The following is a 24,785-nucleotide window of genomic DNA, read 5'->3' as shown; positions in this document are numbered from 1 at the left end:
AATTTCAACTTGCTGGCTGGATCCCTAGGAGAGCACATGTCCCTACACTAAACGGAGTTTTCTTAAAATATAAGGAGAACTATTTGAACTTTTTGGCACATGACAACTAATTCTATGGAACAAAAGTCTATTATATCATTGAATATGACCCAATACTAATCCTAGGAGAGATTCTACCGCATACGTGTAGATACATTTCTTCTGAAAAATTACATCATACATGGTGTTCATATTTCAATAAGGTTCTATCGTCCAGTAAAAACATTCTTGGGCCATCAACAGAAATCTTTATATCTGTTTACAATTAAATCTGACCAGATTCTGATGGGTACTAGATACTAGAGTCTATAAAGAGAAAAGATCACAAACCCCTGATGAAGCCTCTTAACGAGGCGAAACGCGTTGGGTATTGATCACGCTTTATTGAAAAATAAAAGAAAAATTTCTTCAAAAAGAACCACCTATGAATTGTATCTAATTAATTTTTTTACTATTTTATTATCACTGTGTATTATACTATATGGTATGGACATTACTAACTAAGGGCGCTGAAGGCACTATTGTGTTGTGTATTGTAGGTATTTTCAGTCCCAGCTAGTAGGGGTCTGAGTGTCAACAGCGACCGATTTTATAAATCAAAATTATAAAAATAAATAGCGCAATTTCAGAGATTTTGGGTTGTGATATATATATATATATATATATATATATATATAGATACAGAAGTACCAACACACTCGCCATTCCTAGGAATGGGGTGCAAACAGCACCCACATCCCAGGGTGGGGTGCGGTGGCCTGTGACCACACACTCTAGTAAATACAAACACAGGGGGCACAGCACTCACTACAACAAACTAACTCACCTTAACATTCAAATAATCAATAAATAAATAATGGGGTTTTAGTTCATGAATTGATCAATGCATTTAAGCTTGCAGCCCATCGCCAAGGGACCCCATTTCACTGCAAGTCCTACACTAGCAACTGGTTTTCTTGGGAACCTGGTACCTGCTTACACATCATAGCTAAAATGAACATGTGTTTACCTGAAACCTGTTACAGCTGCCCCTTTAATACTAATTCAGGTGCTGTGTTTGGGATTGTCTCACCTTATAAAAGCCATAAGTTACTTGGCAGTTGAGCATTAACCCAGGAAAAAACACATGTTCATTTTAGCTATGATGTGTAAGCAGGTACCAGGTTCCCAAGAAAACCAGTTGCTAGTGTAGGACTTGCAGTGAAATGGGGTCCCTTGGCGATGGGCTGCAAGCTTAAATGCATTGATCAATTCATGAACTAAAACCCCATTATTTATTTATTGATTATTTGAATGTTAAGGTGAGTTAGTTTGTTGTAGTGAGTGCTGGGCCCCCTGTGTTTGTATTTACTAGAGTGTGTGGTCACAGGCCACCGCACCCCACCCTGGGATGTGGGTGCTGTTTGCACCCCATTCCTAGGAATGGCGAGTGTGTTGGTACTTCTGTATCTATATATTTGGGTTGATTTTTAATTAACCTCTGTTACTGTGATCATAGCTTTCTCATGCACCCTAGATAAGCTAATTTACCTGAAACCTGTTACAGCTGCCCCTTTAATACTAATTCAGGTGCTGTGTTTGGGATTGTCTCACCTTATAAAAGCCATAAGTTACTTGGCAGTTGAGCATTAACCCAGGAAAAAACACATGTTCATTTTAGCTATGATGTGTAAGCAGGTACCAGGTTCCCAAGAAAACCAGTTGCTAGTGTAGGACTTGCAGTGAAATGGGGTCCCTTGGCGATGGGCTGCAAGCTTAAATGCATTGATCAATTCATGAACTAAAACCCCATTATTTATTTATTGATTATTTGAATGTTAAGGTGAGTTAGTTTGTTGTAGTGAGTGCTGGGCCCCCTGTGTTTGTATATATATATATATAGTCGCGCTGATGTCCGGCAATCCCCGCACTCAGAAGACTCTTGCCTGGGTGCCATCCAAGGTGGGATGCCCACCAAATATAGTAGAAGAATGGGTAAGGCGTCACTCCAGGGCTTAGAAGAAACAGTATTTACACCTGTGACCGCCTCACAATAAATACTGTTTCTTCTGAGCCCTGGAGTGACGCCTTACCCATTCTTCTACTATATATATATATATATATATATATATATATATATATATATATATATATATATATATATATAAAGTAGTCTTGTATGAGTTTTAAATATATGTTCTTGACCTAATTTAATCATAAATAATAATGGGAATTGCCTTTTAAGTGGTGCACCTCCATCTAGGCACCCTCTAGTCATTTGTACAACTCTGCCACTGGAAAAGTAAGTAATGCAGAACATCAGTGTGCAGTGGTGCCTGTGTACACAACACTCTCTGCCACCCTTTATAGATACATCACTACTAACTATCCATTTGCCTCACATAGCCATAACACTCTTATGTATATTACTTAAGCCCTGTACACATGGGGCAGTTTCTCCTAGCCTGTATGATGAGTGATGCAGGCTAAGCAAATCGCCCTTGTGCTTCACAGTGGCTAGATCGCCCAAACACATGTAGCGATGTGTGTATAGGCGATCTGTGCTAACCAGAAGCTCTGGTTGACTAGATTTTGATCACATGTAGTCAAAAACCATGTAAACATGGGACGAATTGGCCAGGTGATTGTGACTAGATATTTAAAATTGCCTAGAAGGTTAGTCATAATCGCCCTGTGTGTACACTGTGGGTGATAGCAATGCATGGCCCCTTAGCGTCGCTGTAGCCCAGCAAAATATACTGTCAAGTCAATTTTGACTACAAGCCGCACAGTATATATGGCTGTACACATGGGCTGAAGCCGTATCTCTCCTCTTGATTCTGACTAAGCCAAATTTCCCAGCCCAAGCCCGTGTGTGCCCCCTTTACTGTAAGTTCTAAAGGTTTTATCGGGTCAAAACACTCCCTCTTGTATATTTTCCATTCTATGCTTCGTTTTTCCTGTGTGTACACATATTTATGTCTCCCTAACCTTTGTGATTGGTTAATGTTTTAAAAAGCATTAAGAAAAATGTGTGATATAGTCAGTGAAAATATTTTTTACTGCTCCCGGATAAATGCTGCTACCGCTTCCCGCCATCCCCTAGAATTCTGCGGTAAAAGCATTTTGCTTTCACTCTCTGTTAACACCCGCTAAAGCAATAAACCACTAACAGGTGAGGAACATTGATTATTTTGCTACAATAGCAGCTGTCAAGGGATGAGATATATGAGGTAACAAGTGAGTCATCAGTTCTTGAAGTTAATATGTGAGAAGCAGGAAAATGGGTGAGTAGGAAGATCTGTAACACTTTGAAAGGGGCTAAATTGTGATGGCTAGACCACTGGGGCAGAGCATCTCCAAAATGGGAGGTCTTGTGGATGTTCCTAGTATGAAGTGGCTAGCAATGTTCTGCTGGGTAACCTTGGGTTGGACAAGCAGAAAAAAAAAGAAACTCAAGTCTTGCTAATCATGTTGATGTTACTTTGACATATACTACCTATGTAAACATTGTTGCAGAACAAGGACACCGGAGATCTAGATAAGATGTTTGTAGTAAATACTTTAGGTTAGGGGGGTATTCAATCCCTGACGATATTTATGTCAGGTGAAAATATCGGTCATCAGTATTCAATACCGTCCGGGACTCGCCTATGCATAATAGATTAGACTGACGAATCTGCAACCGTTATTGACTATCAGTGCTGTTTTTGCGGATCCACTGGTTTTCCGATTGTTGGAATCTTTTACAACAGTCGGAAAAACGGACCTTACATTGAATAGGTCGAAAATGGACAATATTTCCGCTTGTTGGAAATATCGGCTGGAAGTCAACATCTGTTTTCACCATATCTATTAAATATCTCACTTTAATAAACAGACCATTAAATCAGGATACATACTGTATATTAATGTGTTTTTGGAATGTGGGTAAAGAGGCCAGCACAAATGCCCAAATCTCTACAGTACAGAGCACATAGACAAATAGGTTTATTGCTAAGAGCACCTGATATTAATTATCGTTAATAAGACATATGTAATAGTTTTGTTTTTCTTTAGGAATTTATCAAAACTTATTTTCAGCATTGAGGACAACATACCTCTTGTATTTCCTTCCTTACTGTGTCAATTAGCTGTGCCATAGCTGAAGGTTACACTTGGAGATGGAAAGCCACTCACTCCTGGGAAAATACTCAGTGTGTATGCAATGACCGGTTTTTAGCCCAGCGATTATCCCCATCCTCGCTCTGCGTACACACTGGGTGAAAACGCCCAGTGTGTATGCACCTTTAGACTTTGTATAATGCACATTTTATGAGTGAGACATATTCCGTTATGAAGATTACAGCTTGACTGACATATTGATCCATAACATTGGGTCACTAACACCATCAGCTGAGACGGGAAGATATAACAAGCGTGGTATGTGTTACTTCCAGCTAGTAATCAAGCCACAGGCCTTCTAAGAATAATCCCTGTTCAATGACAGCAATGGAATAGCAATATAATAATAGAAATGCCGTCATAGATGAAATGCTCAGAGCTGACATTAGGTTAAGTTTGGAGACTGGAAAGAGTCAGTGGAAAAACAAGTTTGCCCTTTCTCATGGCCCAGAACGTCATATTCCAGAGCGCATGGCCACACAGATCCTTGTGAACTCACTTCACATGAACTACTAGATCAGGGGTAGGCAAGTAATTTTTAATGGAGTCTGGATATTTGTAATTATTTTGATCGAGGTCCACAAAATCATATATCTGTAATGTAATTAATAACAAGGTATTATTTTGGTGATGAAACTTATTTTAAAATGTATGTATAAGTTTCAGCACCAAAATAATCTAGAACAGGGGTGGCCGGACTTTTGTAGCCCGGGATCTACAAACAGGCCGGGTTACAGGACAAATAAAATGGTGGCTAGGTGTACAGCAGGACTTTTGATCTGGGGGCTTGCTTTTGGCAAGATGCCCAATCTGTTCATTAGTGTATAGCAGGACCATCATTAGGCACGTGTCTAATAGCGGCACTTGTTGGGGGGGGGGGGGGGACACTTGGGTGCCCATTTCGATGAAATTAGTCCCAAATGTAACAGTAACTGCTAAATAATTCCACTGTACCATACAGTATGCCATCTTGCATGGAGTGTAAACAGGTTGGGCTTGCACATACTGCCCCTGTGAGCTGTCCTACTTTGTATATATGTGGACAAAATAAAAAATAAAAGTTATAGCTAGTGGCTTTTTATTATTCTAATAAATTGGCAAATTCAATAGAGGGTTTAGGATTAGGAAGCATGAGGGAACAGTTATGGTTAGGCTTCAAATACTTACCATGCTTTTTTGAGATTCTGCTCATAGGGATGCCGATGTTGGCATTTTGTACCCTATCCAATTAAGTCAAAGTAATCCTAATTTGAGGAAAGCGTCTCACCACTGTGACATCATTACGGTGAGCTACCGCAGTATACATGGCATGGCCATGCCCCCAAGGAAGCACATTCACATTCAGGTCCACTCGCACAGCACTTTTGATTTGCTAATGGACAAAACCATGTGCCCCACCTACAGTGCACATGGTTTTGTCCATTAGCAAACCAAATATGCTTTGCGAGTGAACTTGAATCAGGCCCATAGTATCACGTCGGCCCTTATTCTGATCTATGCGTCCGGAGCCGCATACGTTGCTCCGGCCGCACAAACCAATCCCCGCCTACAAGACGGATCGCCACGGCCGTCCGTACGCGGACGGCTGGCGATCCGCATGAAAATGGTGGGGCGTACGCCTCCACCATGGTGGGAGCTGCCCCCTGCATTCGATGGTCGACGACCATCGAAGGCAGGGCCGCACGCTCCCCCCGCTCACGCAAGCTTAGACCACACGGACAATCGTCCGTGTGAAAGCTTGTATGGGGGCTGAGAGCTAACATCCGGCGATGTCAGCTTTCCGCCCCCATCACTGGCGTCATAGCCTCATTACCATGCATACGCCCCGCGTTTGCATGGGAACGCCCATGAAACGCTGGGCGTATTCATAGGTAAATGAGGCTATTAAGCCCCTCACACCCCTATACGCCCCCTTTGCGGCATAAAAATTTTTTGTGCGGCTATTTCCCCTGCACATGCGCAGAGTGACCTCTGCGCATGTGCGGAGCGAAAACATCGGCGGTACGGCCGCACGCGGGCCGTACCGCACAGATCTGAATAAGGGCCCAGATCTTGGTAAACTGATGGGCCGGGCTCTTGTGAATCCTGTAACAGTCCACAACACGACGGCCTCCACTGCGAGTAAATGATGGATTTGGTTACAGTGTGTGAGCTCTCTATTGAGAGAATGTCGGTGTATTTGTCTTATGCCGTCTACTTTATTCAGTATCAGGGTACAGAACATCAGAACACAGTGAATTCTTTTTTTTGAAATGTATTTAAAGCCTTCCAGTTCTATCATTCTTAACAATCTTATTTTTGTCTTCAGCTAGAAGCCGCTACAATGATGCATTATATAAGATAATAATGCTAAACTGTTTTTATCTCCCAAAAACAGCTGCTGCAGCTGCAGTACAATATAAGTCTTCATCTTTTTAAAGATTAAAACCCAGTGTGTGCTGTGGGTTATTGTCACATTTTTCAATAAACTTCAAATTATATTTCACTTTGAATTACTGAAATTACAAGTGTATTGTGGTGTTGAGATATTATCTCCCTGATGTAATGTCAGTCACAGGGGTATATCAGCATTACACATCGATTCATGATACACTGGTGTAGGAATTATAACCTTCTATTTAGCTGTGGCTGCAGTGAGATGTCCGCATAGCTGGGAATGGCATACGTAATAGTTTTGGGGCTGTAGTCAGGAACCGTCTCAGTTTTACTTTTGCTTACAAGGTGCCTGATTGTGAGACGAGGCATGGCGTCCGTCCTTGCATCTTTTGCTGCAGTCGGGTCTGACTTTCTGCTAAGGTTGCTACAAAGCCCTTCCCTGGTGCCAGTCCCAGCATCCAAATGCATCGGGCACACCATCGAAACCTGCAGTAGCTGTATGGCAGGTGGAGCTCCTATGTAAGCGAATGAACAAGCTGTATGCAAATACTTCCAGCCAGATGCATGCAACACAGTAACAGCACTGCCATAAAAAGGCCTCCATGCATCCAAGTCTGTACCTAACAAACATAACCCATTTGTGTGAATATTGGACAGATTTCTGCGTTAACAACAATTATGACAAACAACTAAAAAACTGACTAGACTTGTTGGTGTGATGACGATATCAGCTGTTGCTGTTTCAATTGATGTATATGGTCAGTAATTAAGGAACATTAGTATTGGAATTAGTCAATGGAATGTCCCCAGACAGGGCCTGATTAAAGATTCCAGGTGCCCTATGGGCGCTTAGGGACTCACGAGTAGGGTGGCCAATCACGGGATCGGCGGGATACTGGGATTTGGCCCCTAAAACGCTGGGATTTCAATCCCGAGATTGGAGATACCAATTCTGGGATGTTGGTATTAGACTGCTCTAGCTTCTACCATCGCCAGCAGTGCAGCTCAGCGCAGCGCAGGCCACAGAGCCCGCCTCATCCTGGGCGCGCTGCCCTCCAGGTTCCTTCGGGATTGGCATTCCTACTCACGAGTCATACTGCCCATGTGTATGTAACAAAGGCTATACAACTGGCATGTTGGATCTATTGGCTGTGGTGTATGAAGGAGGCTTTGGCTTTCGGCTGCCCAGATGGCACTGCAGCACAATGTCCAAGTAATGGTTTCCTCAGTAGTGCGGTTACACTGGCACAGCCATGCAGTCACCTTAATAACTTTCCCTCCACATTACATTGGGATGGGTGATAACTAAGAAACATGAAATAAATGAGGGCTTAAATGTATTCCTTAGATGCCTCCTGTCAGAGCTTTACTGTATAGTGTATGCAGCAAGTCTGCGGGTGCAAGTGTTTGCATGCATCCTTGATGAACTTGCTTCTTCAGGAAATCCACAGTTGAAAATGCATTGCAGCCTCATCTGGCATAGCGCACCTGCTTTGCATGTGCCTCTCAGTAGCAAAAGCTGCAAGGCAGTAGCAGGACACATATACAGTGGGGGGTTTGAGGTAGGTAATTGAAAAGCAATGGGGCAAATTTACTAAGACGGGAGTTCTATTTCACATGTGATGTTGCTATGGGCAACCAAACAGAATGTACTTATTATTTATTTAGCACCTTCTAGAAGATAATAGACAGTATCTGATTGGTTGCTTATTGCAACATCCCATGTGAAATAGAACTCCAACCTTAGTAAATTTCCCCAAATGTAATAATATGTTGCATGGTTTTGTTTTATTTTCATACAGTGCATACATTCCCAAACTGACATTTTTAAAACCTATAAAAACCTAAAACATGGATTGGAAAAAATGATTTTTAATTTTTTAGAGGCTTAAAATCCTGGGCCTAGTTATCACTGTATTACCTTATATATCTTTATTACAAATAGTATTGCCACATTGGAATATGTTGTAATAGGGGATTGCCATTGCAGGGAATCAGAACTGGAACATGCCGTTACTTTCCAAGTGACAGCTGTCTGGAACAATCTTCTCGAAAATATCTTTGGTCCAGGGCCTGGGGCAGGTATAACAAGTATCGGTTTAAAAGGATTTTTACATTAAATTATGCCAAAATATGTGAAAATGGGAAAGTTCTTGTTGGTATAATGAAACTTTGAACAATGTGTGATTGCCGTTCCTTCAGTGGACATTAGCATCATGATGGTTTTGATGCCCACTGGCAAAGTACTTACACTAAAATATCTGAATGTTTTAGATTGAAACTATTTATTTTTATTGCTACAATAACAGCAACCCAATGTTTTTTTGTTTAAACATTAATGGTCCCTAGAACTTTATATGACTTGCTTAGCAGTTTCTAGAATATTCTCTGTATTATATAAAGATCACTGCACTGCACAATAGCGAATGAAAATGCATATGGAATCTTGTCTTCTTCTGTGGCTCTTAAAAATAGCGGCGTGCCCAGCGCTGACCACTTCCAGCCTGTCTCAGATTAGTGGAAGCCTCAGACCTTTTATTTGCACAGACGGCAAAATCTCCTCCATGGTTCGGGAATTGTGTATGGATTCACGAATGGATCACAATTAGAAATCGATTCACAATTCTCTGGCAATTTAGGAAGGGCCGTTTTCTCTTTCTGTCTGGGCAGCGGCTTTCTCCTTGCAGTGCACTGTGAATTCTCACATTAGCAATCCATTCTGAATTAGGCCCAAAGATCACAAGACTCCTCATGCATTACAAAGAGATCACTACAATACTCCCTGAATGCTATCTGTATTGCATATAGGTGACTAGAGTAATCTTACTATTGAATAGATCAGAAGAGGTTGTGTAGTATTTGATTATAGTTCTTTTCTGCAGTTGGGACAGACTCGCAGGTAAGAAGGAACACAGTCTTCATACCGAAGAAGGAAAGGTGGATAGACACTTGTACAGTGCAGAGATTATAGGATCATAGACAACCCTTCATTTACTTTGGATGGACCATACTTTGGCCAGTGCACTCAAATGTGTTCTTCGTTTGCTAGCAGTTCCCATGAGGTTTTATAAATGGAACAACCATGAACAATATTAATACAACTGTGCGAGCAGGGGAGACGTGATAGATGGTAGATGGCAGGCCCGCCGACAAGGGGGGTCTGTGAGGTCAGGAGTCCCGGGTCCTCACAGAGAAGGGGGCCTGGACCTGGTCCTACAACTGCTAACATCAAATAGCTCCTTACCAGCTATCTATCTGCCCGGCCTGTCCCCGTGGTGTGTCTGCTGCAGCCAGACTGCTTAGGTCCCGGACAGCAGGGGCAGCTGGGACATGTAGTTTTTTTTTAAGTGTCTGGCAGCAAGGCACTTTAAAAAAAACTACATGTCCCAGCAGCCCCTGCTCTCCGGGACCAGAGTAGACCAGACTAATGGATGGCTGAAGCAGCTCTCAGTTAGAGCTGCTGCTCAGGAAGTACAGACTACAGAGTGCTGCATGGAGATCATGGTGCACTGCCTGTGTGGATGAGGGAAGGAGGAGGGATCCAAAGAAAACACTGCAGCAAGAATCTCCCTCTCAGCAGGGCCGGTGTAAGGCTTCTCAGCACCCCAGGTAAAACTTCAACCTACTCCCCCCTACCCCCCCCCCCCCCCCCCAATCTTTTTTTTTTAAATCATGTGGTCTTCCATCCCCCCGACCCCCCTCCACCCGGGAAGGTCACCAAGTACCCTGCTTTCCCTGGAGGTCCTCTGCACCCTCCCCTTTGCCACCCACAACAGAGTACAAGGAGGAGGGGGCAGCAATGTAGGAAGTATGACTCAAGGGAAAGTATACAAGTCTTAGAAGTTCCATAGCCACCACCTGCATTAAGTACAACAAGGCTTCTCATAAACATTCTTGATTTTTTGATTTGTAGACTTAGTGGTGCCCCCCCAGATTCCGGCGCCCTAGGCAGCTGCCTGGTGGTAGAGCCGGCCCTGCCTGTCAGCCCCCACCGCAGTGAGTACTTGCATTATGTAATCTTATTCAGGCTGACCTCTCTGTTGCTCCCCCCTCTCTCTCTCTCCTAACTTCTCCTTTCCCACTCTCTCTTCTGTTTCTCACTCTGTCACACACTCATCAATTTCCCCTATTCATTCTCTCTCTCTCTCTCTATCTCTCTCTCACACACACACACACACACACACACATACACACACACACACACGGTACATGTATATACAGGGGGCCGTGCCTTTTTTGACAGTCCTGGGCCCCATAATTTCTGATGGCAGCCCTGGTAGATGGTCTGTTTAATGTGCTCAGTATACAATGTATTTAATGGATAAATATCTAAAGGGGTAAAGTGGTCTAGTAGAGTGCAATTAGAAGTTTGCTGGGTATTGTCTGATAGGGTCCCAAAGCTAAATAGTTTGAGAACCCCCGCCCCAGTGGGACAAATTATTATGGATAGCCAAAAACCCTTCCTTCCAAATACTGTAGCTATTTTCATGTGAGATCTACTTTTAATAAATAAGTATCCTAGGAGATATGACTTTTCTCCGGTATTTATTTTTTTGGCTACAGCAATACAATATTAGAAACTGCCACCAGGTAAAGAATAATGAAACTTCCCTAATATATATATATATTTATATACTGTAGAAAGGTTTTTGACTATTAACATGGTAAAACGTATTTAGTGATGCTGCATGGTGGAAATCTCTGCTGCCCTCTAGCTTTATCTTTGGAGACCAGTCGATTTTGTCACCTGTCAGTCAAATGATAATCTTTGTTTTATTAGATCCATCCATTATCCATCCACACTACTGAAAAGCGGATTAAGCAGAGTGTAAGACTGTTAGCAAACGAGAGCTGAGAGGAGGAACATTTGATACACTAATAAATGTTGAATAGATTTGGATCAACTGAAAAAACAAACTCTCCTTAAAAGCAAATAATTTTAGTCACAATAAATGAAAAAAATTGATGGTGTGATTGATAACACCACAGAGAACAGTTCAAACATGATTACATCAATCACTGACATCACCGGGTATCCTGTGACATCATCATGCACCCCCCTATCAAAATGACAGCAGCATTGTTTCTAATCTGAAGTGTAAATCTGAAGTCACATGTAACCGAGGCTAAAGAAGCATTCGCCCAACAAGAAATCTGGGCAATACCTTTTCTTTTTACATCACTGTAGGTAAAAGGAGTCACAAACACACTTGCCCAGTACTCCACAAGCATCGGGAGCAGTTTGAATTCTAGTGCACCGATGTGCAGAGTGGACCTTTTAAAAGAACTGGAGAAAAAGACAAATGGTACTTGTGTACTTCCACGGCTCCCATCGCATGCCATCGCATGCCAAAACGCGGGCTCACTGCGCTCGCCACGCTTCGGGTTGGCGTTGATAGTGGGGGTGGTACAGTGTGAAAAATGACATTTGGGGTGCATTTTACATGATCTCAACTCATGTCCATAATTTCTGTGAAAAATGACATTGCATCGCATCAGATCGTATGCGATCTCATGCGATCGCATGCGATGCAATGCAATGCAATTTTTCCCTGTACGATGCCCATAGTGGGAGCCGTGATTGTACACAAGTACCAGACAAATTGCTCCCTTCTAAAGACAAGCCAACCAAAGCACTGGGTATCTAGTTCCTGTTGGACCACAGAGGTGGCATTTTTTATAAACTTTGACCCGGTGATCAGCAGCGCAGTTTAAAATTTAAATATGGGGGGCCACAACTACCACCAACTGCCATTCTGGATTGACTCACTGGCAGTTGGTGTTTCTCCCCTATGAATTTTGAACTGTGCTACAGCCCAATCCCTGGAGCCACCACTGCCTTTCACTTAAAAAATTTAGAGGCCAAACCAGGGATAGTATGTGCCGAGCCGATTATTGATAACAGAAGGACCCCAAAAAATCATTGCCCCATCACCCAGAGAAGGTTTCTTGGTAACTATTAGGCAGCATATTTGACTAATCTCCAGTAGACTCCAATATTTTAGTGGGTAGGAAACCACCTGCACAGATCCCACCTACTTCACAGGGATGTAGGAGTTTGATGATGAAGTCACCATGACCCCATCAATAACTGCTCAATTTCTCAATTGGAATCAATGACCAGGGAGATTTGCAGCCCCAAGCACCACTCATTTCCAACCTGACCAATAAAATGTAACAACGATGGCTTTAGCCTAAAACGTTTAAGTGACTAAAATTCCACAAATCCTCATATTTACTGAATTGGCTCATTGGAATCTTCTGAGCTATTCCGAATCATAAAATCATCTTGTAAATATTTCTAAGTCTATTATTTCCTTGCAAAGAAATTACAGTGTTAACAAAAAAAGATCTTGAAAATAGGTGCACAGAATAATGGAACATTAATTTAATGCTTAACTATACTGATGAAGCCATCAGCAAAATAATAAGGTTAACTGAACCACAACAGGTCATGGGCTGAAGGACTTATGGGGCCTACACATGGGGAGATGTGCTGCAAGAGCGCAGCTCTGAGCAATACCAGATCACTCAGCTTCGCTCAGCAAACAGCACTGCATAGCGATCTGTCAGAGCCAGTGTTCTCCACTGTGAAAACTGGTCCTGACCCAGGCGATTACCTAGATTTATCCAGCATGCCAGATATTAGTTGTTGGGGTGATAACGACGCGCTGGGCTGCACATTGCTATCACTGGGGCAGATGTATTAAGCTTTAACAAGAGATAAATGCAAGGGTGATAAGGAGAGATAAACGTCCAGCCAATCACCTGCTAACTGTTATGTTACTGGCTGTGTTTGAAAAAAGTCAGTAAGGAGCTGATTGGCTGGACACTTATCTCTCCTTATCACCCTTGCAATTATCTCTTTTTAAGGCTTAATACATCTGCCCCATTATGCCCCTACGCACAGAGCGATGTAAGGCCATTTTCTAAGCGATCTATTGAGATCGTTTAGAACATGCCCAGGAGTCGCTACGTGTGTGGGCCCCATTTCAGTGTTATGTTTCACTCTACTGTTACAGCATTTCTTATCCAGAGCCTCACCCACCTGCAATCCACTGACCTGTCCCATCTGGCAAACCATGCCCAGGGCCGTCTCTCAGGACAGTCTAAAGAGAATGTTTGTCTTATCTGAGAACGCTAATGCTGGAGGAATATAGATTTCTTGGCTGTATCATGTAATGTCTTTGTCAACCAATAGATGCTGTGATGCATATATCTTATACTGGTAAATAAAAATCATCTGTATCATCTTAAGAACAGAGTCAACAAGATCTGCCAGTCTAGGGCTTGTTCTGTTACTAAGCTGATCAAGCAGCTCCCGACCCAGATGCCAATGTCAAGCAATTCTGCAAAAAATAAGTACTTCAGATTTTGAGAGCATGAGCCACTGTTAAGTGCTTTATGTTCAATACGATGTAAAAAGACTCAATACAAAGCACAGCCATAGTACTGCTTAATGCAAGTACAGTATATGAAACATTTCCAGCATATAAAGTTCAATGGAGAGCAGAGAGAAAGCAGCAATACCTGTGCAGTATGCTGTCACCATTGCCTGTCCCAGTCTTATTCATTCCATTTATACAGATACAGTGCTAATGGAGAAGGGTGTGCCCGTATACTGCGCAGCCTCCTCTGTTCTATGGAAGCAGTGTGTATGCGGAGCCCGCTGTGATTGGGAGAGACGCATTAATGGTGCAATGTGGCAATCAGAGCATTGTATGGATATCTTTGAGGCTGAATTCCTGCCTCAATTCTCAATGTACAAGGGGCTTGAATCAGACCTATTCACAAGGAGGACGTATTCACTGCCCTGACAATTATAGAATGACCAAAGCCAGCGATGGCTTGTCATCGCTGCATGTTCGCAAGTGGATTGACAGGTGGCTGATGTCTGTGGGGGGCACCCATTCTGGGAGTGCGAACGGCCACGGGGAGGGTTATCTGCCTTAATCTCCCCAAAGTCATTGCAATGCCAAGTAAGTATAGACATACACAGTGGCCGCACACATTTGCAGCTGTACAAAGCTGCGTGGAGACACTTTGGTGGGGCAGCATTTACCTGATTGCTGTGCCATGAAGATTCGTAGGCCAGCAGTCAGGTCTGAATCAGGCCCAAGGTGTGAATACTGCAGTCGCACGCTTTGTGTATGGAAGCTTTGCCTTGGTCACCAAAACAGAATCCCAGTTGTGAGCTCTACCTGGAACCTTGTATATGTGAAGAGCTTCCCTATGCAATAATAACAGAATCTGGAAACAGATGCCAGAGAAAGCAGTCTAATATTATATAAACTAGAAATCTATGTAATCAGGCATAGGACCCTACACCACCAGCAAAACAAAACCCAATGCCAATAAACATGATCAGAATCCAATTATATTGTCATTTAAACATATGACTAGTTAACTAATGTTCTAGGCTTCTTGGTCCTTTTATAGGAGTATTTTCAGTTTGATTATCTCTACTTTCTCAAGTAGGGATTCTTCAATGTAGGTATGTTCTCAATTCTACACTCCCTGCTCAGGGCAGACCACCATCCACCAATCAAAGCCATTGTTAATGAGGCATGACTGTGCACCATGTCCACCATCTGTGCATTAGGCTAAAGCTTTGAAGTAGAGTAAGAACAATCACACTTTACCAGCATAGCGGGATATCATAAAATATGCCTCCCTCTGCACTGCATTAGATGATATTAGCTATTGTTAGCAAAGCAAAAGGGGCAAAAGCAGGTATGTTACATACATGTGCAGAGATTTAAAGGTGGGTGGGATGTGTTCAAACTGAAATCTAAACTGCAGTGTGGAAATAAAGCTGTCTAAAGGTGCATACACACTGTACAATTTCTTTGCCCGATTTCATTGGAAGACATTGATGACCAATTTCCCTTGAACCCAGTGTCCTGGCCGAAAGACGAAAGATCTAGCTACAGTCCATAGGCTTTTTTTTAAAGATATCCAAATTGTGCTGCATGCACAGTTGATGAACAACTTTGATGAACAACCGGCGGGTATGCGCATCCTCATTCGTTGTTCGTCGCATACACACTGAAAGATATTTTGACCAATATCGTTCAGAAGGGCCAAAATGAACGAAATTGGTCAAAAAAAATTATACAGTGTGTATGCACCTTAACATCTGTGGTCTACATGCAAATGCAGACAGTATTTACCCTCTGGAGCAGGCATGTCCAAACTATGGCCCTCCAGCTGTTGTGAAACTACAAGTCCCATCATGCCTTGCCATAGTTTTAGCATTCCCTAATAGCAAAACTGTGGCAAGGCATGATGGGACCTGTTGTTTCACAACAGCTGGAGGGCCATAGTTTGGACATGCCTGCTCTAGAGAAACAATATAATGTATTTGCTCTCCTTTCATGGCAGCATGGTTTGTTTCACACACAATTTGACTTGCTTTTTTTGCTTTACTAACTCTTGCCCATTGTATGATAAATGTATCCAGCCATTCTAGTTGACTACCTAAAAATGCTGAGCATTGTAGTCCATCAAAAAAGAAAATAATCTCCCTACATCTTTTTTAGATCAGCCTCACTTTATAAATTCAAATCTATTCCAGAACTTGGACTCACTTCATACTGAACTCCAGACCTTTGAAAGATAACAAAAACAGAGCTGGAAAAGTTGAAATATTCCTGTGATAAAGCCAGCACGGCAGCTGCTTATGTAATTGAGCCCCAAACGCCAGTTTTAGTTCTATTTTGAGGTAAATGCCTTTCACATCCAGAAACTCAGCTTCCATCACAGTTTTTTTTTTATCTTTATTAAAACATTGATATATTTACTCAATTAGATAGACTCTTACAGCCTCTCCATCACATCACCAAGCTCTCATGTTTGGGTGACCTCACACCAAACCAACCAGGTGATAAAACAAATAATGGAGCCACTGGTCCCTGGATGATGGAGTGCTTTGTTTCCCCATTGTACTGCAGGCAGTGAGACATTAAGCAGAGAAATGTGCCATTACAAGATAACGCTTTCAACACCAGGGTCATTATCTTCAATCAATCTAGTGATCTATGCTATATCACACAGTACTCTAGTGTACTATTTAAAGCTATTTTATAAAATAAAAATAAAAAGTACTAAGTACTAATATTTATTAATAATCACAGTAGTAATACAACAAAATATATATATATATATATATATATATATATATATATATATATACATATATATATATTTATAAATAAATGTTACAGAATATTAAATGTTTAATAAGTAACTGAAAAGATCATACATTTACACCAACGATTTACTGACACCTGATGTTCTGGTGACTCTTTAAATCCAGAAACATATGGTGCCGGGAAATTAGGAGGAGAGTTAAACTGCGGGAGAGCTTAGTTATTCTGTGAGGGGGGAGGGGGGCTAGTAGGGTAGTGTTGGAGAGATGTGCTGCAGGAGGTTTAGGTGCTGCAGGGAGGGTTATAGGCAAGGAGTGGACTTCAAGGTAGAAGTAGGCTGCAAGGGGTGGCAGGGTGGTGGAGGCTGCTGTGGGTGGCGCTGATGCCACCAATAATCTAGCACAATTCTACATTAAACTTCAGTGGGTATTGTAAACAGGTCCCTCTTCGGGGAGATGCAGCCATGCCCCCTTAGAATAAAATACAGAAAATGTCCGGTTACCACTCCCAAACATCGGCTTCCTGTCAGTCAGGTTGCGAGGGGATTGCAACAAGTAATTGCTGATTTTTGTCACTGTTTGGCCTAGCGCACGCACACTGCGATCTGCACACATGTCTGCATGAAATCTGTACGATAATTACTCACCTTGCAAATTCACATAACAGCGATCAGGTCTGAATAACCCCCATTATTTCTTATTCCTTTGCTGGAGACTGTTCTGTCTAAATCAGATGTCTCTTATGACTTAATATTTTGATCTGATATTACATCAAACTCATTTTAACTAAAGAGAAGGGGAACAGCATAAATGTCAGCTTTCAATGTCTGCTATTTATCCCTGGAAATGCTAAAGTTCTCATCATCTCATCTCCGCTGTATAATGTACAGACATTTTGCACTTGGTTCCTTCTTCTGTACCCCTTCCTTAACCACCTGCTCCCATGTAGCCAGGAGAACCCTCTAAACACAATCCAATAACCAGGATTAGAATACATTAGAGAAAGTGAGCGAAGGTCAACTCAGTCATCAGCGCTCACACAAGTCCCAGCGATGAATGACTGGAGGTGTAAGGCTGATTATTAGACAGCTAAGAGATGCTGTCTCCAGGGCCCTTATACGAGACTGACGGCAGTAACACCTGCGTAGCTCTCTACTTGAACTGTAAATAAGCGCATCTTCATTCCTAAGCACAACACTAATAGGTAAACTGAGACATGCCTGCACATTACTGCTGCTTCTTCACTTCACAACTATATGGAAACCGTCACTGTGCTTCTTTGCCAGATTACTCGCAGAAGGCAATATAACTCCGGGTTAGCAGAGAGGGAAGAATCTTTTACAGAATATTTTTCATGAATGATATAACAGAACACAGAACCGGGTGACATTAATCATTATTTCTCTTATATGAGAGCCAGGGAAGCACGGATGAAGTTCCCTGTATATAATATGGTATAGAATTTACATACTGTCCTTTCTATGCATGAGCCAGAAGGCATCCGTGTCACGTGCTGACATGTAGCTGAACCAAAAAAGAAACCACTAATTACATGTTTGGGCTGATCTGAATGTTTTGCAGCTATTCATTTTATATTTTCATTGAAAGGCGTCTACAGATATAAATTTTTGTGTTCTGTATTATATTATCGCACTATAGCTTTCAGTGTTGCCGCAAGGGACAATAAATTAAAACGATACCTACTAACATATAAAAATGAAACACATCTAAATATTTCCATCCCTGTAAGGGAAACTTCAGCCCCAAGAAACACCTTACCATTTGAGTGGCATCCATCACATGTCAAATACCTAGGAGTGCTAATTCCCAATTCTCTTCAACGAACGACCACCATCAATCATAACCCCTTACTGCAAAAGATAAAGCAGGAGATGGCACAGTGGCTCACACGGAGATTCTCATGGCTTGGCCGCATAATTATAATTAAAATGAATGTATTGCCCAGATTGTTCTATATCTTCCAGACAATTCCCCTTAAACTTCCCCACCATTTCTTGATAGACATACGTAAGGCAATCAGCCACTTGGTCAGGGTTGAAGGAGAGATTCAAGCACAGCCACCTATCTAGGAGTAAATCACAAGGGGGTCAACAATTACCCCGGATCTCAGCCTATTACCAGGCCTCAATACTTTACAGAATTCTAGACTGGACACACTCAGACTCGGGGCGAGATGTACTAAAGGGAAAATGCGGTAAAACCCCCGTTTTACCGCATTTTCCTATGTACTATTACCCGACCGCACCGTCACCGCAGTGTAGGGTATCGCCACCTTTGGGTGGCGATACCCTATAGAAGCCTATGGGCTTCTTTTCGCCGCCCGACGCCTCCGCCGAAAAACCCGCCGACCCCCCTCTCCCCCTCCCTCTCTTACCTGGTCCAGGTCCTCCTGGACCCGGAAGGTAACACCTTCCTCCCCCTAGTGACGCAGCCGGACGTCCTTCCGGCTGCAGGGGGGAGGAAGAGGCGCCGGGGACAGCTTGCATAGCTGTCCCCGGCGTGAGGGATGCAGAAGGGGGCAGAGAGGTGACGGAGACCCCCCGCACACCACATTCCAGGTATCGCGGGGGGCCTCCGTCACCGCATTGCGATGCCAGCCGCATATGTTAGTACATATGCGGCGGCATCGCAGCGGGGGGGCCGCGATGGGCGGCGATGTATTTTAATACATCCCGCCCTCAGTGGGTAGCACTTGAATCTTACTCAACTCAACTGAATCTCTGATAAATAACCTGGTTCCCCAAAATTGGGAAAAGTTCTACTCTAGCTGTATGGAAATCGATCAGGTTTAACTCTGATATTTCATCCAGCAAATTGCCCATTTTGGGTAAAACCTGACTTTTTCTCTGGGGTTGTTGGGAGAGATAGTTACCAGATGGAAAAATAAAGGAATAGATAGCGCACACCGTATGTATACTCAGGGTATAATACCAACACATGTGTTGCTTGGAACAGGCCACACCGACTGCATAAAAGGGAGATTTACCAACTCCAATGAACATACGCAGCCCAGAACCCACCATGTAGACCACGTAAAAGGGTGATATACCAGCTCCAATGCACATTTGTGGCTTGAAACCTGACATGCAGATTACATAAAAGGGAGATTTACCAACTCCAACTCATATACATGGCTTGGAAACCCACCATGCAGACCACATAATAGGGAGATCTGTAGTGCTGCTAGTTCCCCAGACATTCACATGCGGCATTCAGTTGTTTGAAATATAACGCACATTTCAATTTAGTCATCATGTGTAAGAATCTGCTATAACAAACATGCCATGTCTACTGAATGCTGTTAATTATAGATAGACTGCAGCCATGAAGTAACACGGAGATACTTTCTGAGAGCGCTATTCATAAGAGCCGGCAGCCCTAACAAAAATACCACTTCAACAGGAGTGGAAAAGGGAGAAAGTGTGATCACATACAGGGTTCCCATAATACCGACGGATCTACCATTCGATGTATTTCCTATTCCCCCTGAAGCTAGCATTTACCATATCCAACATGAAATCATTGGGTCAAGCTCCGAAAGTAGCAGGTATACACTTGGAAATGTCTCGCTTCCCTCATGGACAGCTTTATGTTGCTCACTAGTTGGTGGATATTAGCACCAGAAGTAAAAGCAGTAACCACAAAGATGTCCACAAAGATGCCCTGTGGTGAACTTCACTACAATGGGTGCCGGACAGTTTCCCGACAGTCATTACCCCAACATCAGGATCCCGACAGTCAAAACCCTGACAATCGGGGTCCTGACGACCACCGGCTATTCTCCCTCGTGGGGGTCCACGACCCCCATAGAGGGAGAATAGAGTAGGTGGCAAGCGTAGCGAGCCACCGTGCCCGCAGCGTGGCAAGTGCAGAGAGCCCACAAGGGGCATTGTTGCGCTCGCCCTGCTGTCTGAGTCTGGCCAGTCGGGATCCCGACGTCGGGCTGATGACTGTCGGGATCCTGACTGTCTGGAGTGGACCATATACCACACCCACTACAATTGTTTTTGTTATTCATAATATTACTTTAAACATCACTTCTGCCCCCATTTCAATGTCAGGCAGGTCTCTGGGTCAATGGTGCAGCAACCATTTTCCAAAAAATATTTCTACTGCAGAACAGCTCCCCTCACAGCAGTCAGCACCCGTCATCCATCACTCACAATACAGGCTGACAGCTACATTGACTTACTTAAGGCTCTTTAGGGAAGAGGTACTGGCTCTATTCTGTGCTTAGCTATAGCTGTGAAGTGTTGCTCCCTACCCCCTTCCAACCTGGTGACCATCATCATCACTAGTCTACATGCTGGGTCCCTTCTTACAAATGAAGATGATAGGAACCACCAATGCCTATAAGTCTTACACTAGTTCAGAGCTGGCAATCATATGGTCTTAACGGTCTTATTTATATCACACTTTGCTCCTCAGTGTTGCGTTTTGACATGCTCTGAGCAATGTAATAAAGGCCGCCTCAATGTGTCTGTGGGATTAAAGTAAGCAACAGATGAGGCTAAGCAGAGTAGTTCTGTAAAAACAGACAATTAGTAACATAATAAAAAAAGGTGGGAGTTTGGTTAGACCAGGGGTAGCCAACTCCAGTCCTCAAGAGCTACCAACAGTTAATGTTTTCCAGATCTCCTCACAGAATCACAAGTAAAGTAATTAGCTCCACGTGTGGATCTTTTAAAATGTGTTAGTGAGTAATGAGTGCACCTTTGCAGCAGCTAGGTTGTCTGGAATATGTGAACTGTTGGTAGCTTTCGAGGACTGGAGTTGGCTACCACTGGGTTAGACAATATTTACACTTTTACACGATGCACGTGGTCAAACCACTACTTGGTTGTGGAAGCATCTTCTGAGGGCTGCGCGTTGGAGGTCACCTTGAGTACTATCAATATATAGCAGTGTAAAACCACAGCATTTAGCAGTAATTGACTAACACTGTAAATGTCATGTATAGACATAACAAAACCTGGGTTTTGGTTGCACTATATAGCACACAGCAGCCCTCATGCAGCATTGGGTAATATGAAGCTGTTTACTTAGAGGAAAAACTCAATTTGCATATTTAACTTTTTCCAAGAAATTTCTCCAGAAAAAGTCATGGCTGGATGGGCAGAGATATACCCACTACACGCTGAGAACATCACAATTCTGCCTGCATGCGAATGGCGTGATGGCTGAAACAATGAAAGGAAAACACCCATATCACTTGTAGAGCATCAGTGCACATTATTTGTGAACTTAAATAAATGTAACTTACACGTTTTTCTTGTATCTTTATTTAGGCAGAATAGCATATTATACAATGATTGACACAGTGGCAGAATCCATAAAATCAAGCAGCTGAAAACATATTGCACTGTATACTGGTCAGCCGAGGATATACTCATCCAAGCATCTAACCGAGCAAACCGCTCCGCAACGGGTGGGAGGTGCACTGGTATGACAGCCTTTGCCGTGCTAAGAAGTAATACAAGAGGGATAACTTAAATTGCATTTGGGCAATTAAGAGCTGGAATCTGGGCATAGCAGGTAATCCTACCTACAAAATGAAGTTAGAAATAGTTATAAGCCCAATCCCCCCAAAAGATACAACACAACAGCACAAAAGGAACTGGTACACTTATACTGCTTTCACACTGCCAAAATGTTTAAAGAACCGGTATTTTTAAACGGTATAAAAAAACGGTATAAAAAAAAGGCAATATACCGTTTAACAAGTGCAGTGTCAAAGGGGTATGTGTATGTGACCATAGTATGTAACATTCTTGCATTTGCTGCTACTCTCTGTCAGTAAAATATCTCTTTCATTATTATAATTATTTGGGCCTAATTGTGGAAGCGGTACATCTGTCAGAACAGACTTAGGTCGACAGTCATTAGGTCGACCCCGGAAGGTCGACTGTCCCCAAGGTCGACAGGGTTAAAGGTCGACATGGCTCAAGGTCGACATGACTTAAGGTCGACATGGTTTTAGGTCGACAGTCATTAGGTTGACATGAGTTTTTCACTGTTTTTTTTACCCGAATGTCGACACAGTCGACATGGACACAGTTGGAGTCGGACCGCAGCCCCGCGCATCGCTCGCAATGCTTCGGGCATGGTGCCTCGCTGCGCTCGGCACACTATTTTATTCTCCCAGCATGCCCTAGTGGATGGTAGGGCATGAAATACCGCCTGTCGGCACATGTCGGCTCAAAAAACAGTGAAAAACTCATGTCGACCTAATGACTCGACCTAAAAACCATGTCGACCTTGGGCCATGTCGACCTTAAGTCATGTCGACATTGAGCCATGTCGACCTTTAACCCTGTCGACCTTGGGGACAGTCGACCTTCCGGGGTCGACCCAATGACTGTCGACCTAAGTCTGGTCTGACAGATGACCGTTTCCCCTAATTGTTTACAAATTTGGGTACTTGTTTCCTACCACGGCCACAATCGCGGGCATCGTGTACCTTAAAGTGAAGCCTATGGCAAAATCGCGGGCATCGCGTCGGTCGCGGCCATTAACATTGCCCCCGACGCGACCGACGCGATGCCCGCAATTTTGCCATAGGCTTCAATGTTAAAATATTTTTTAACATTGAAATCGGGAGCATCGCATCAGGAGCATCGCGTCGGTCTTGTGCCATTATAATGGCACAAGATGAGATGGACTTGATTAAGTCCATCTCACATAGGAAACAATGTGAAATGGGCCAATATGACCCATTTCACATTGTATATGGCCCTGTCGTCACCCCACGATTGACGCGAACCCGAAGCGTGGCGAGCGCAGCGAGCCCGCGAGGGGCGTCGGTGCGCGTCCTCCGACCTTTTCATACCCCTACTATCCATGTCGGCGTGGAGTTGAGAATATAAAGTGTGGCGAGCGCAGCGAGCCACCGAGCCCGAAGCGTGGCGAGGGGACGCGTATACCTGCTTCGGGCTCGGTGGCTCGCCACACTTTATATTCTCAACTCCACGCCGACGTGGATAGTAGGGGTATGAAAAGGTCGGAGGACGTGCACCGCCGCCCCTCGCGGGCTCGCTGCGCTCGCCACGCTTCGCGGCAATCGTGGGGTGGCGTTGAGGGTGTAAAATTGGGGGTCTAGGGAATATTTTACATTGAATCCAATGTAAAATCGGGTCCCAGGGACCCTATTCACACTTGATTCAAATAAAAAATCGGGTCGGACGCGTCGCATGCAATTTGGTCGCATGCGATGCGATCGACGCGATTTTTCCGACACGACCAGCCCGATGCAAATCGGTGTGGCCGTGCTAGGAAACAAGTACCCAAATTTGTTTAACCATTATTACGCTTGATCCAGCGCAGTGTATGTCACTGGAAGTGCATTCAAATCCTACAATTAGCCACACAGGTTATAAGTGCTTTGGGTCCCTCTGACCTTGGACAAGTCATTTTATCTTTTTGTGTTTTCCTAACAAAACTAGATTCAAAACCTGATCGGACAAGAAAGAATAATACTAATACAAATATTTATTTTCAGTCCAAGAAAATCTTTTTAAAAATATTGATCCCTTGCAAGGCTTATATCCAGCATCCTCTCTGGTTTCAACCTCAGAACTTTTTCAAGGGTCGCTGAATCGAGATTGTTCGCTGTCCTAGTAAAAGCTGGAGTACAGAAGCTATCATAATTTTTCACTGCTTCAATGGATCTGTGACACATATTGGATGCACTGAATGATACACTACGTTTGCTGTAATATTCTCACACAGAAGGAATAAGAAATAGGTTACATTGCACTGTATATACTAAAATCTGAGTTTGGCGTGATCCATCTTATCTGCTCTGCAATTCACTGCTCCGTTTAATCCATCCTGTGACCTCGGTCTTAAATACAGTTGCAGGAGTAAAGAGCTGGCTTGGCAGGACAGTAGCTTAGGACTAAAAAATAGAAAAAATGTAATTATGTGTTTCGGTGGTTATTCAGAGCTGATCGCTGTTGTTCAAATCAGCATAGCGCGGATGTGCCAAATGGCGAGAAAAATCAGATATAACTTTTTTAAATCCACTCACAACTTGACTGACAGGAAGCTGCAGAGT

General features: G+C 43.2%; 1 protein-coding gene across 1 annotated transcript in view; it reads right to left on the bottom strand.

Moving 5' to 3' along the window:
* Positions 1-24,785, bottom strand: part of PPM1L (protein phosphatase, Mg2+/Mn2+ dependent 1L) — a 219,662-nt gene that overhangs the window by 100,153 nt on the left and 94,724 nt on the right. The window lies entirely within an intron of this gene.

Source organism: Crinia signifera, chromosome 3 (genome assembly GCF_055691185.1).
Source record: "Crinia signifera chromosome 3, ASM5569118v1, whole genome shotgun sequence".
Taxonomy (NCBI): Eukaryota; Metazoa; Chordata; class Amphibia; order Anura; family Myobatrachidae; genus Crinia; species Crinia signifera.
Note: the sequence above shows the minus strand (reverse complement) of the source record. Positions and strands in the feature narration are given on the sequence as shown.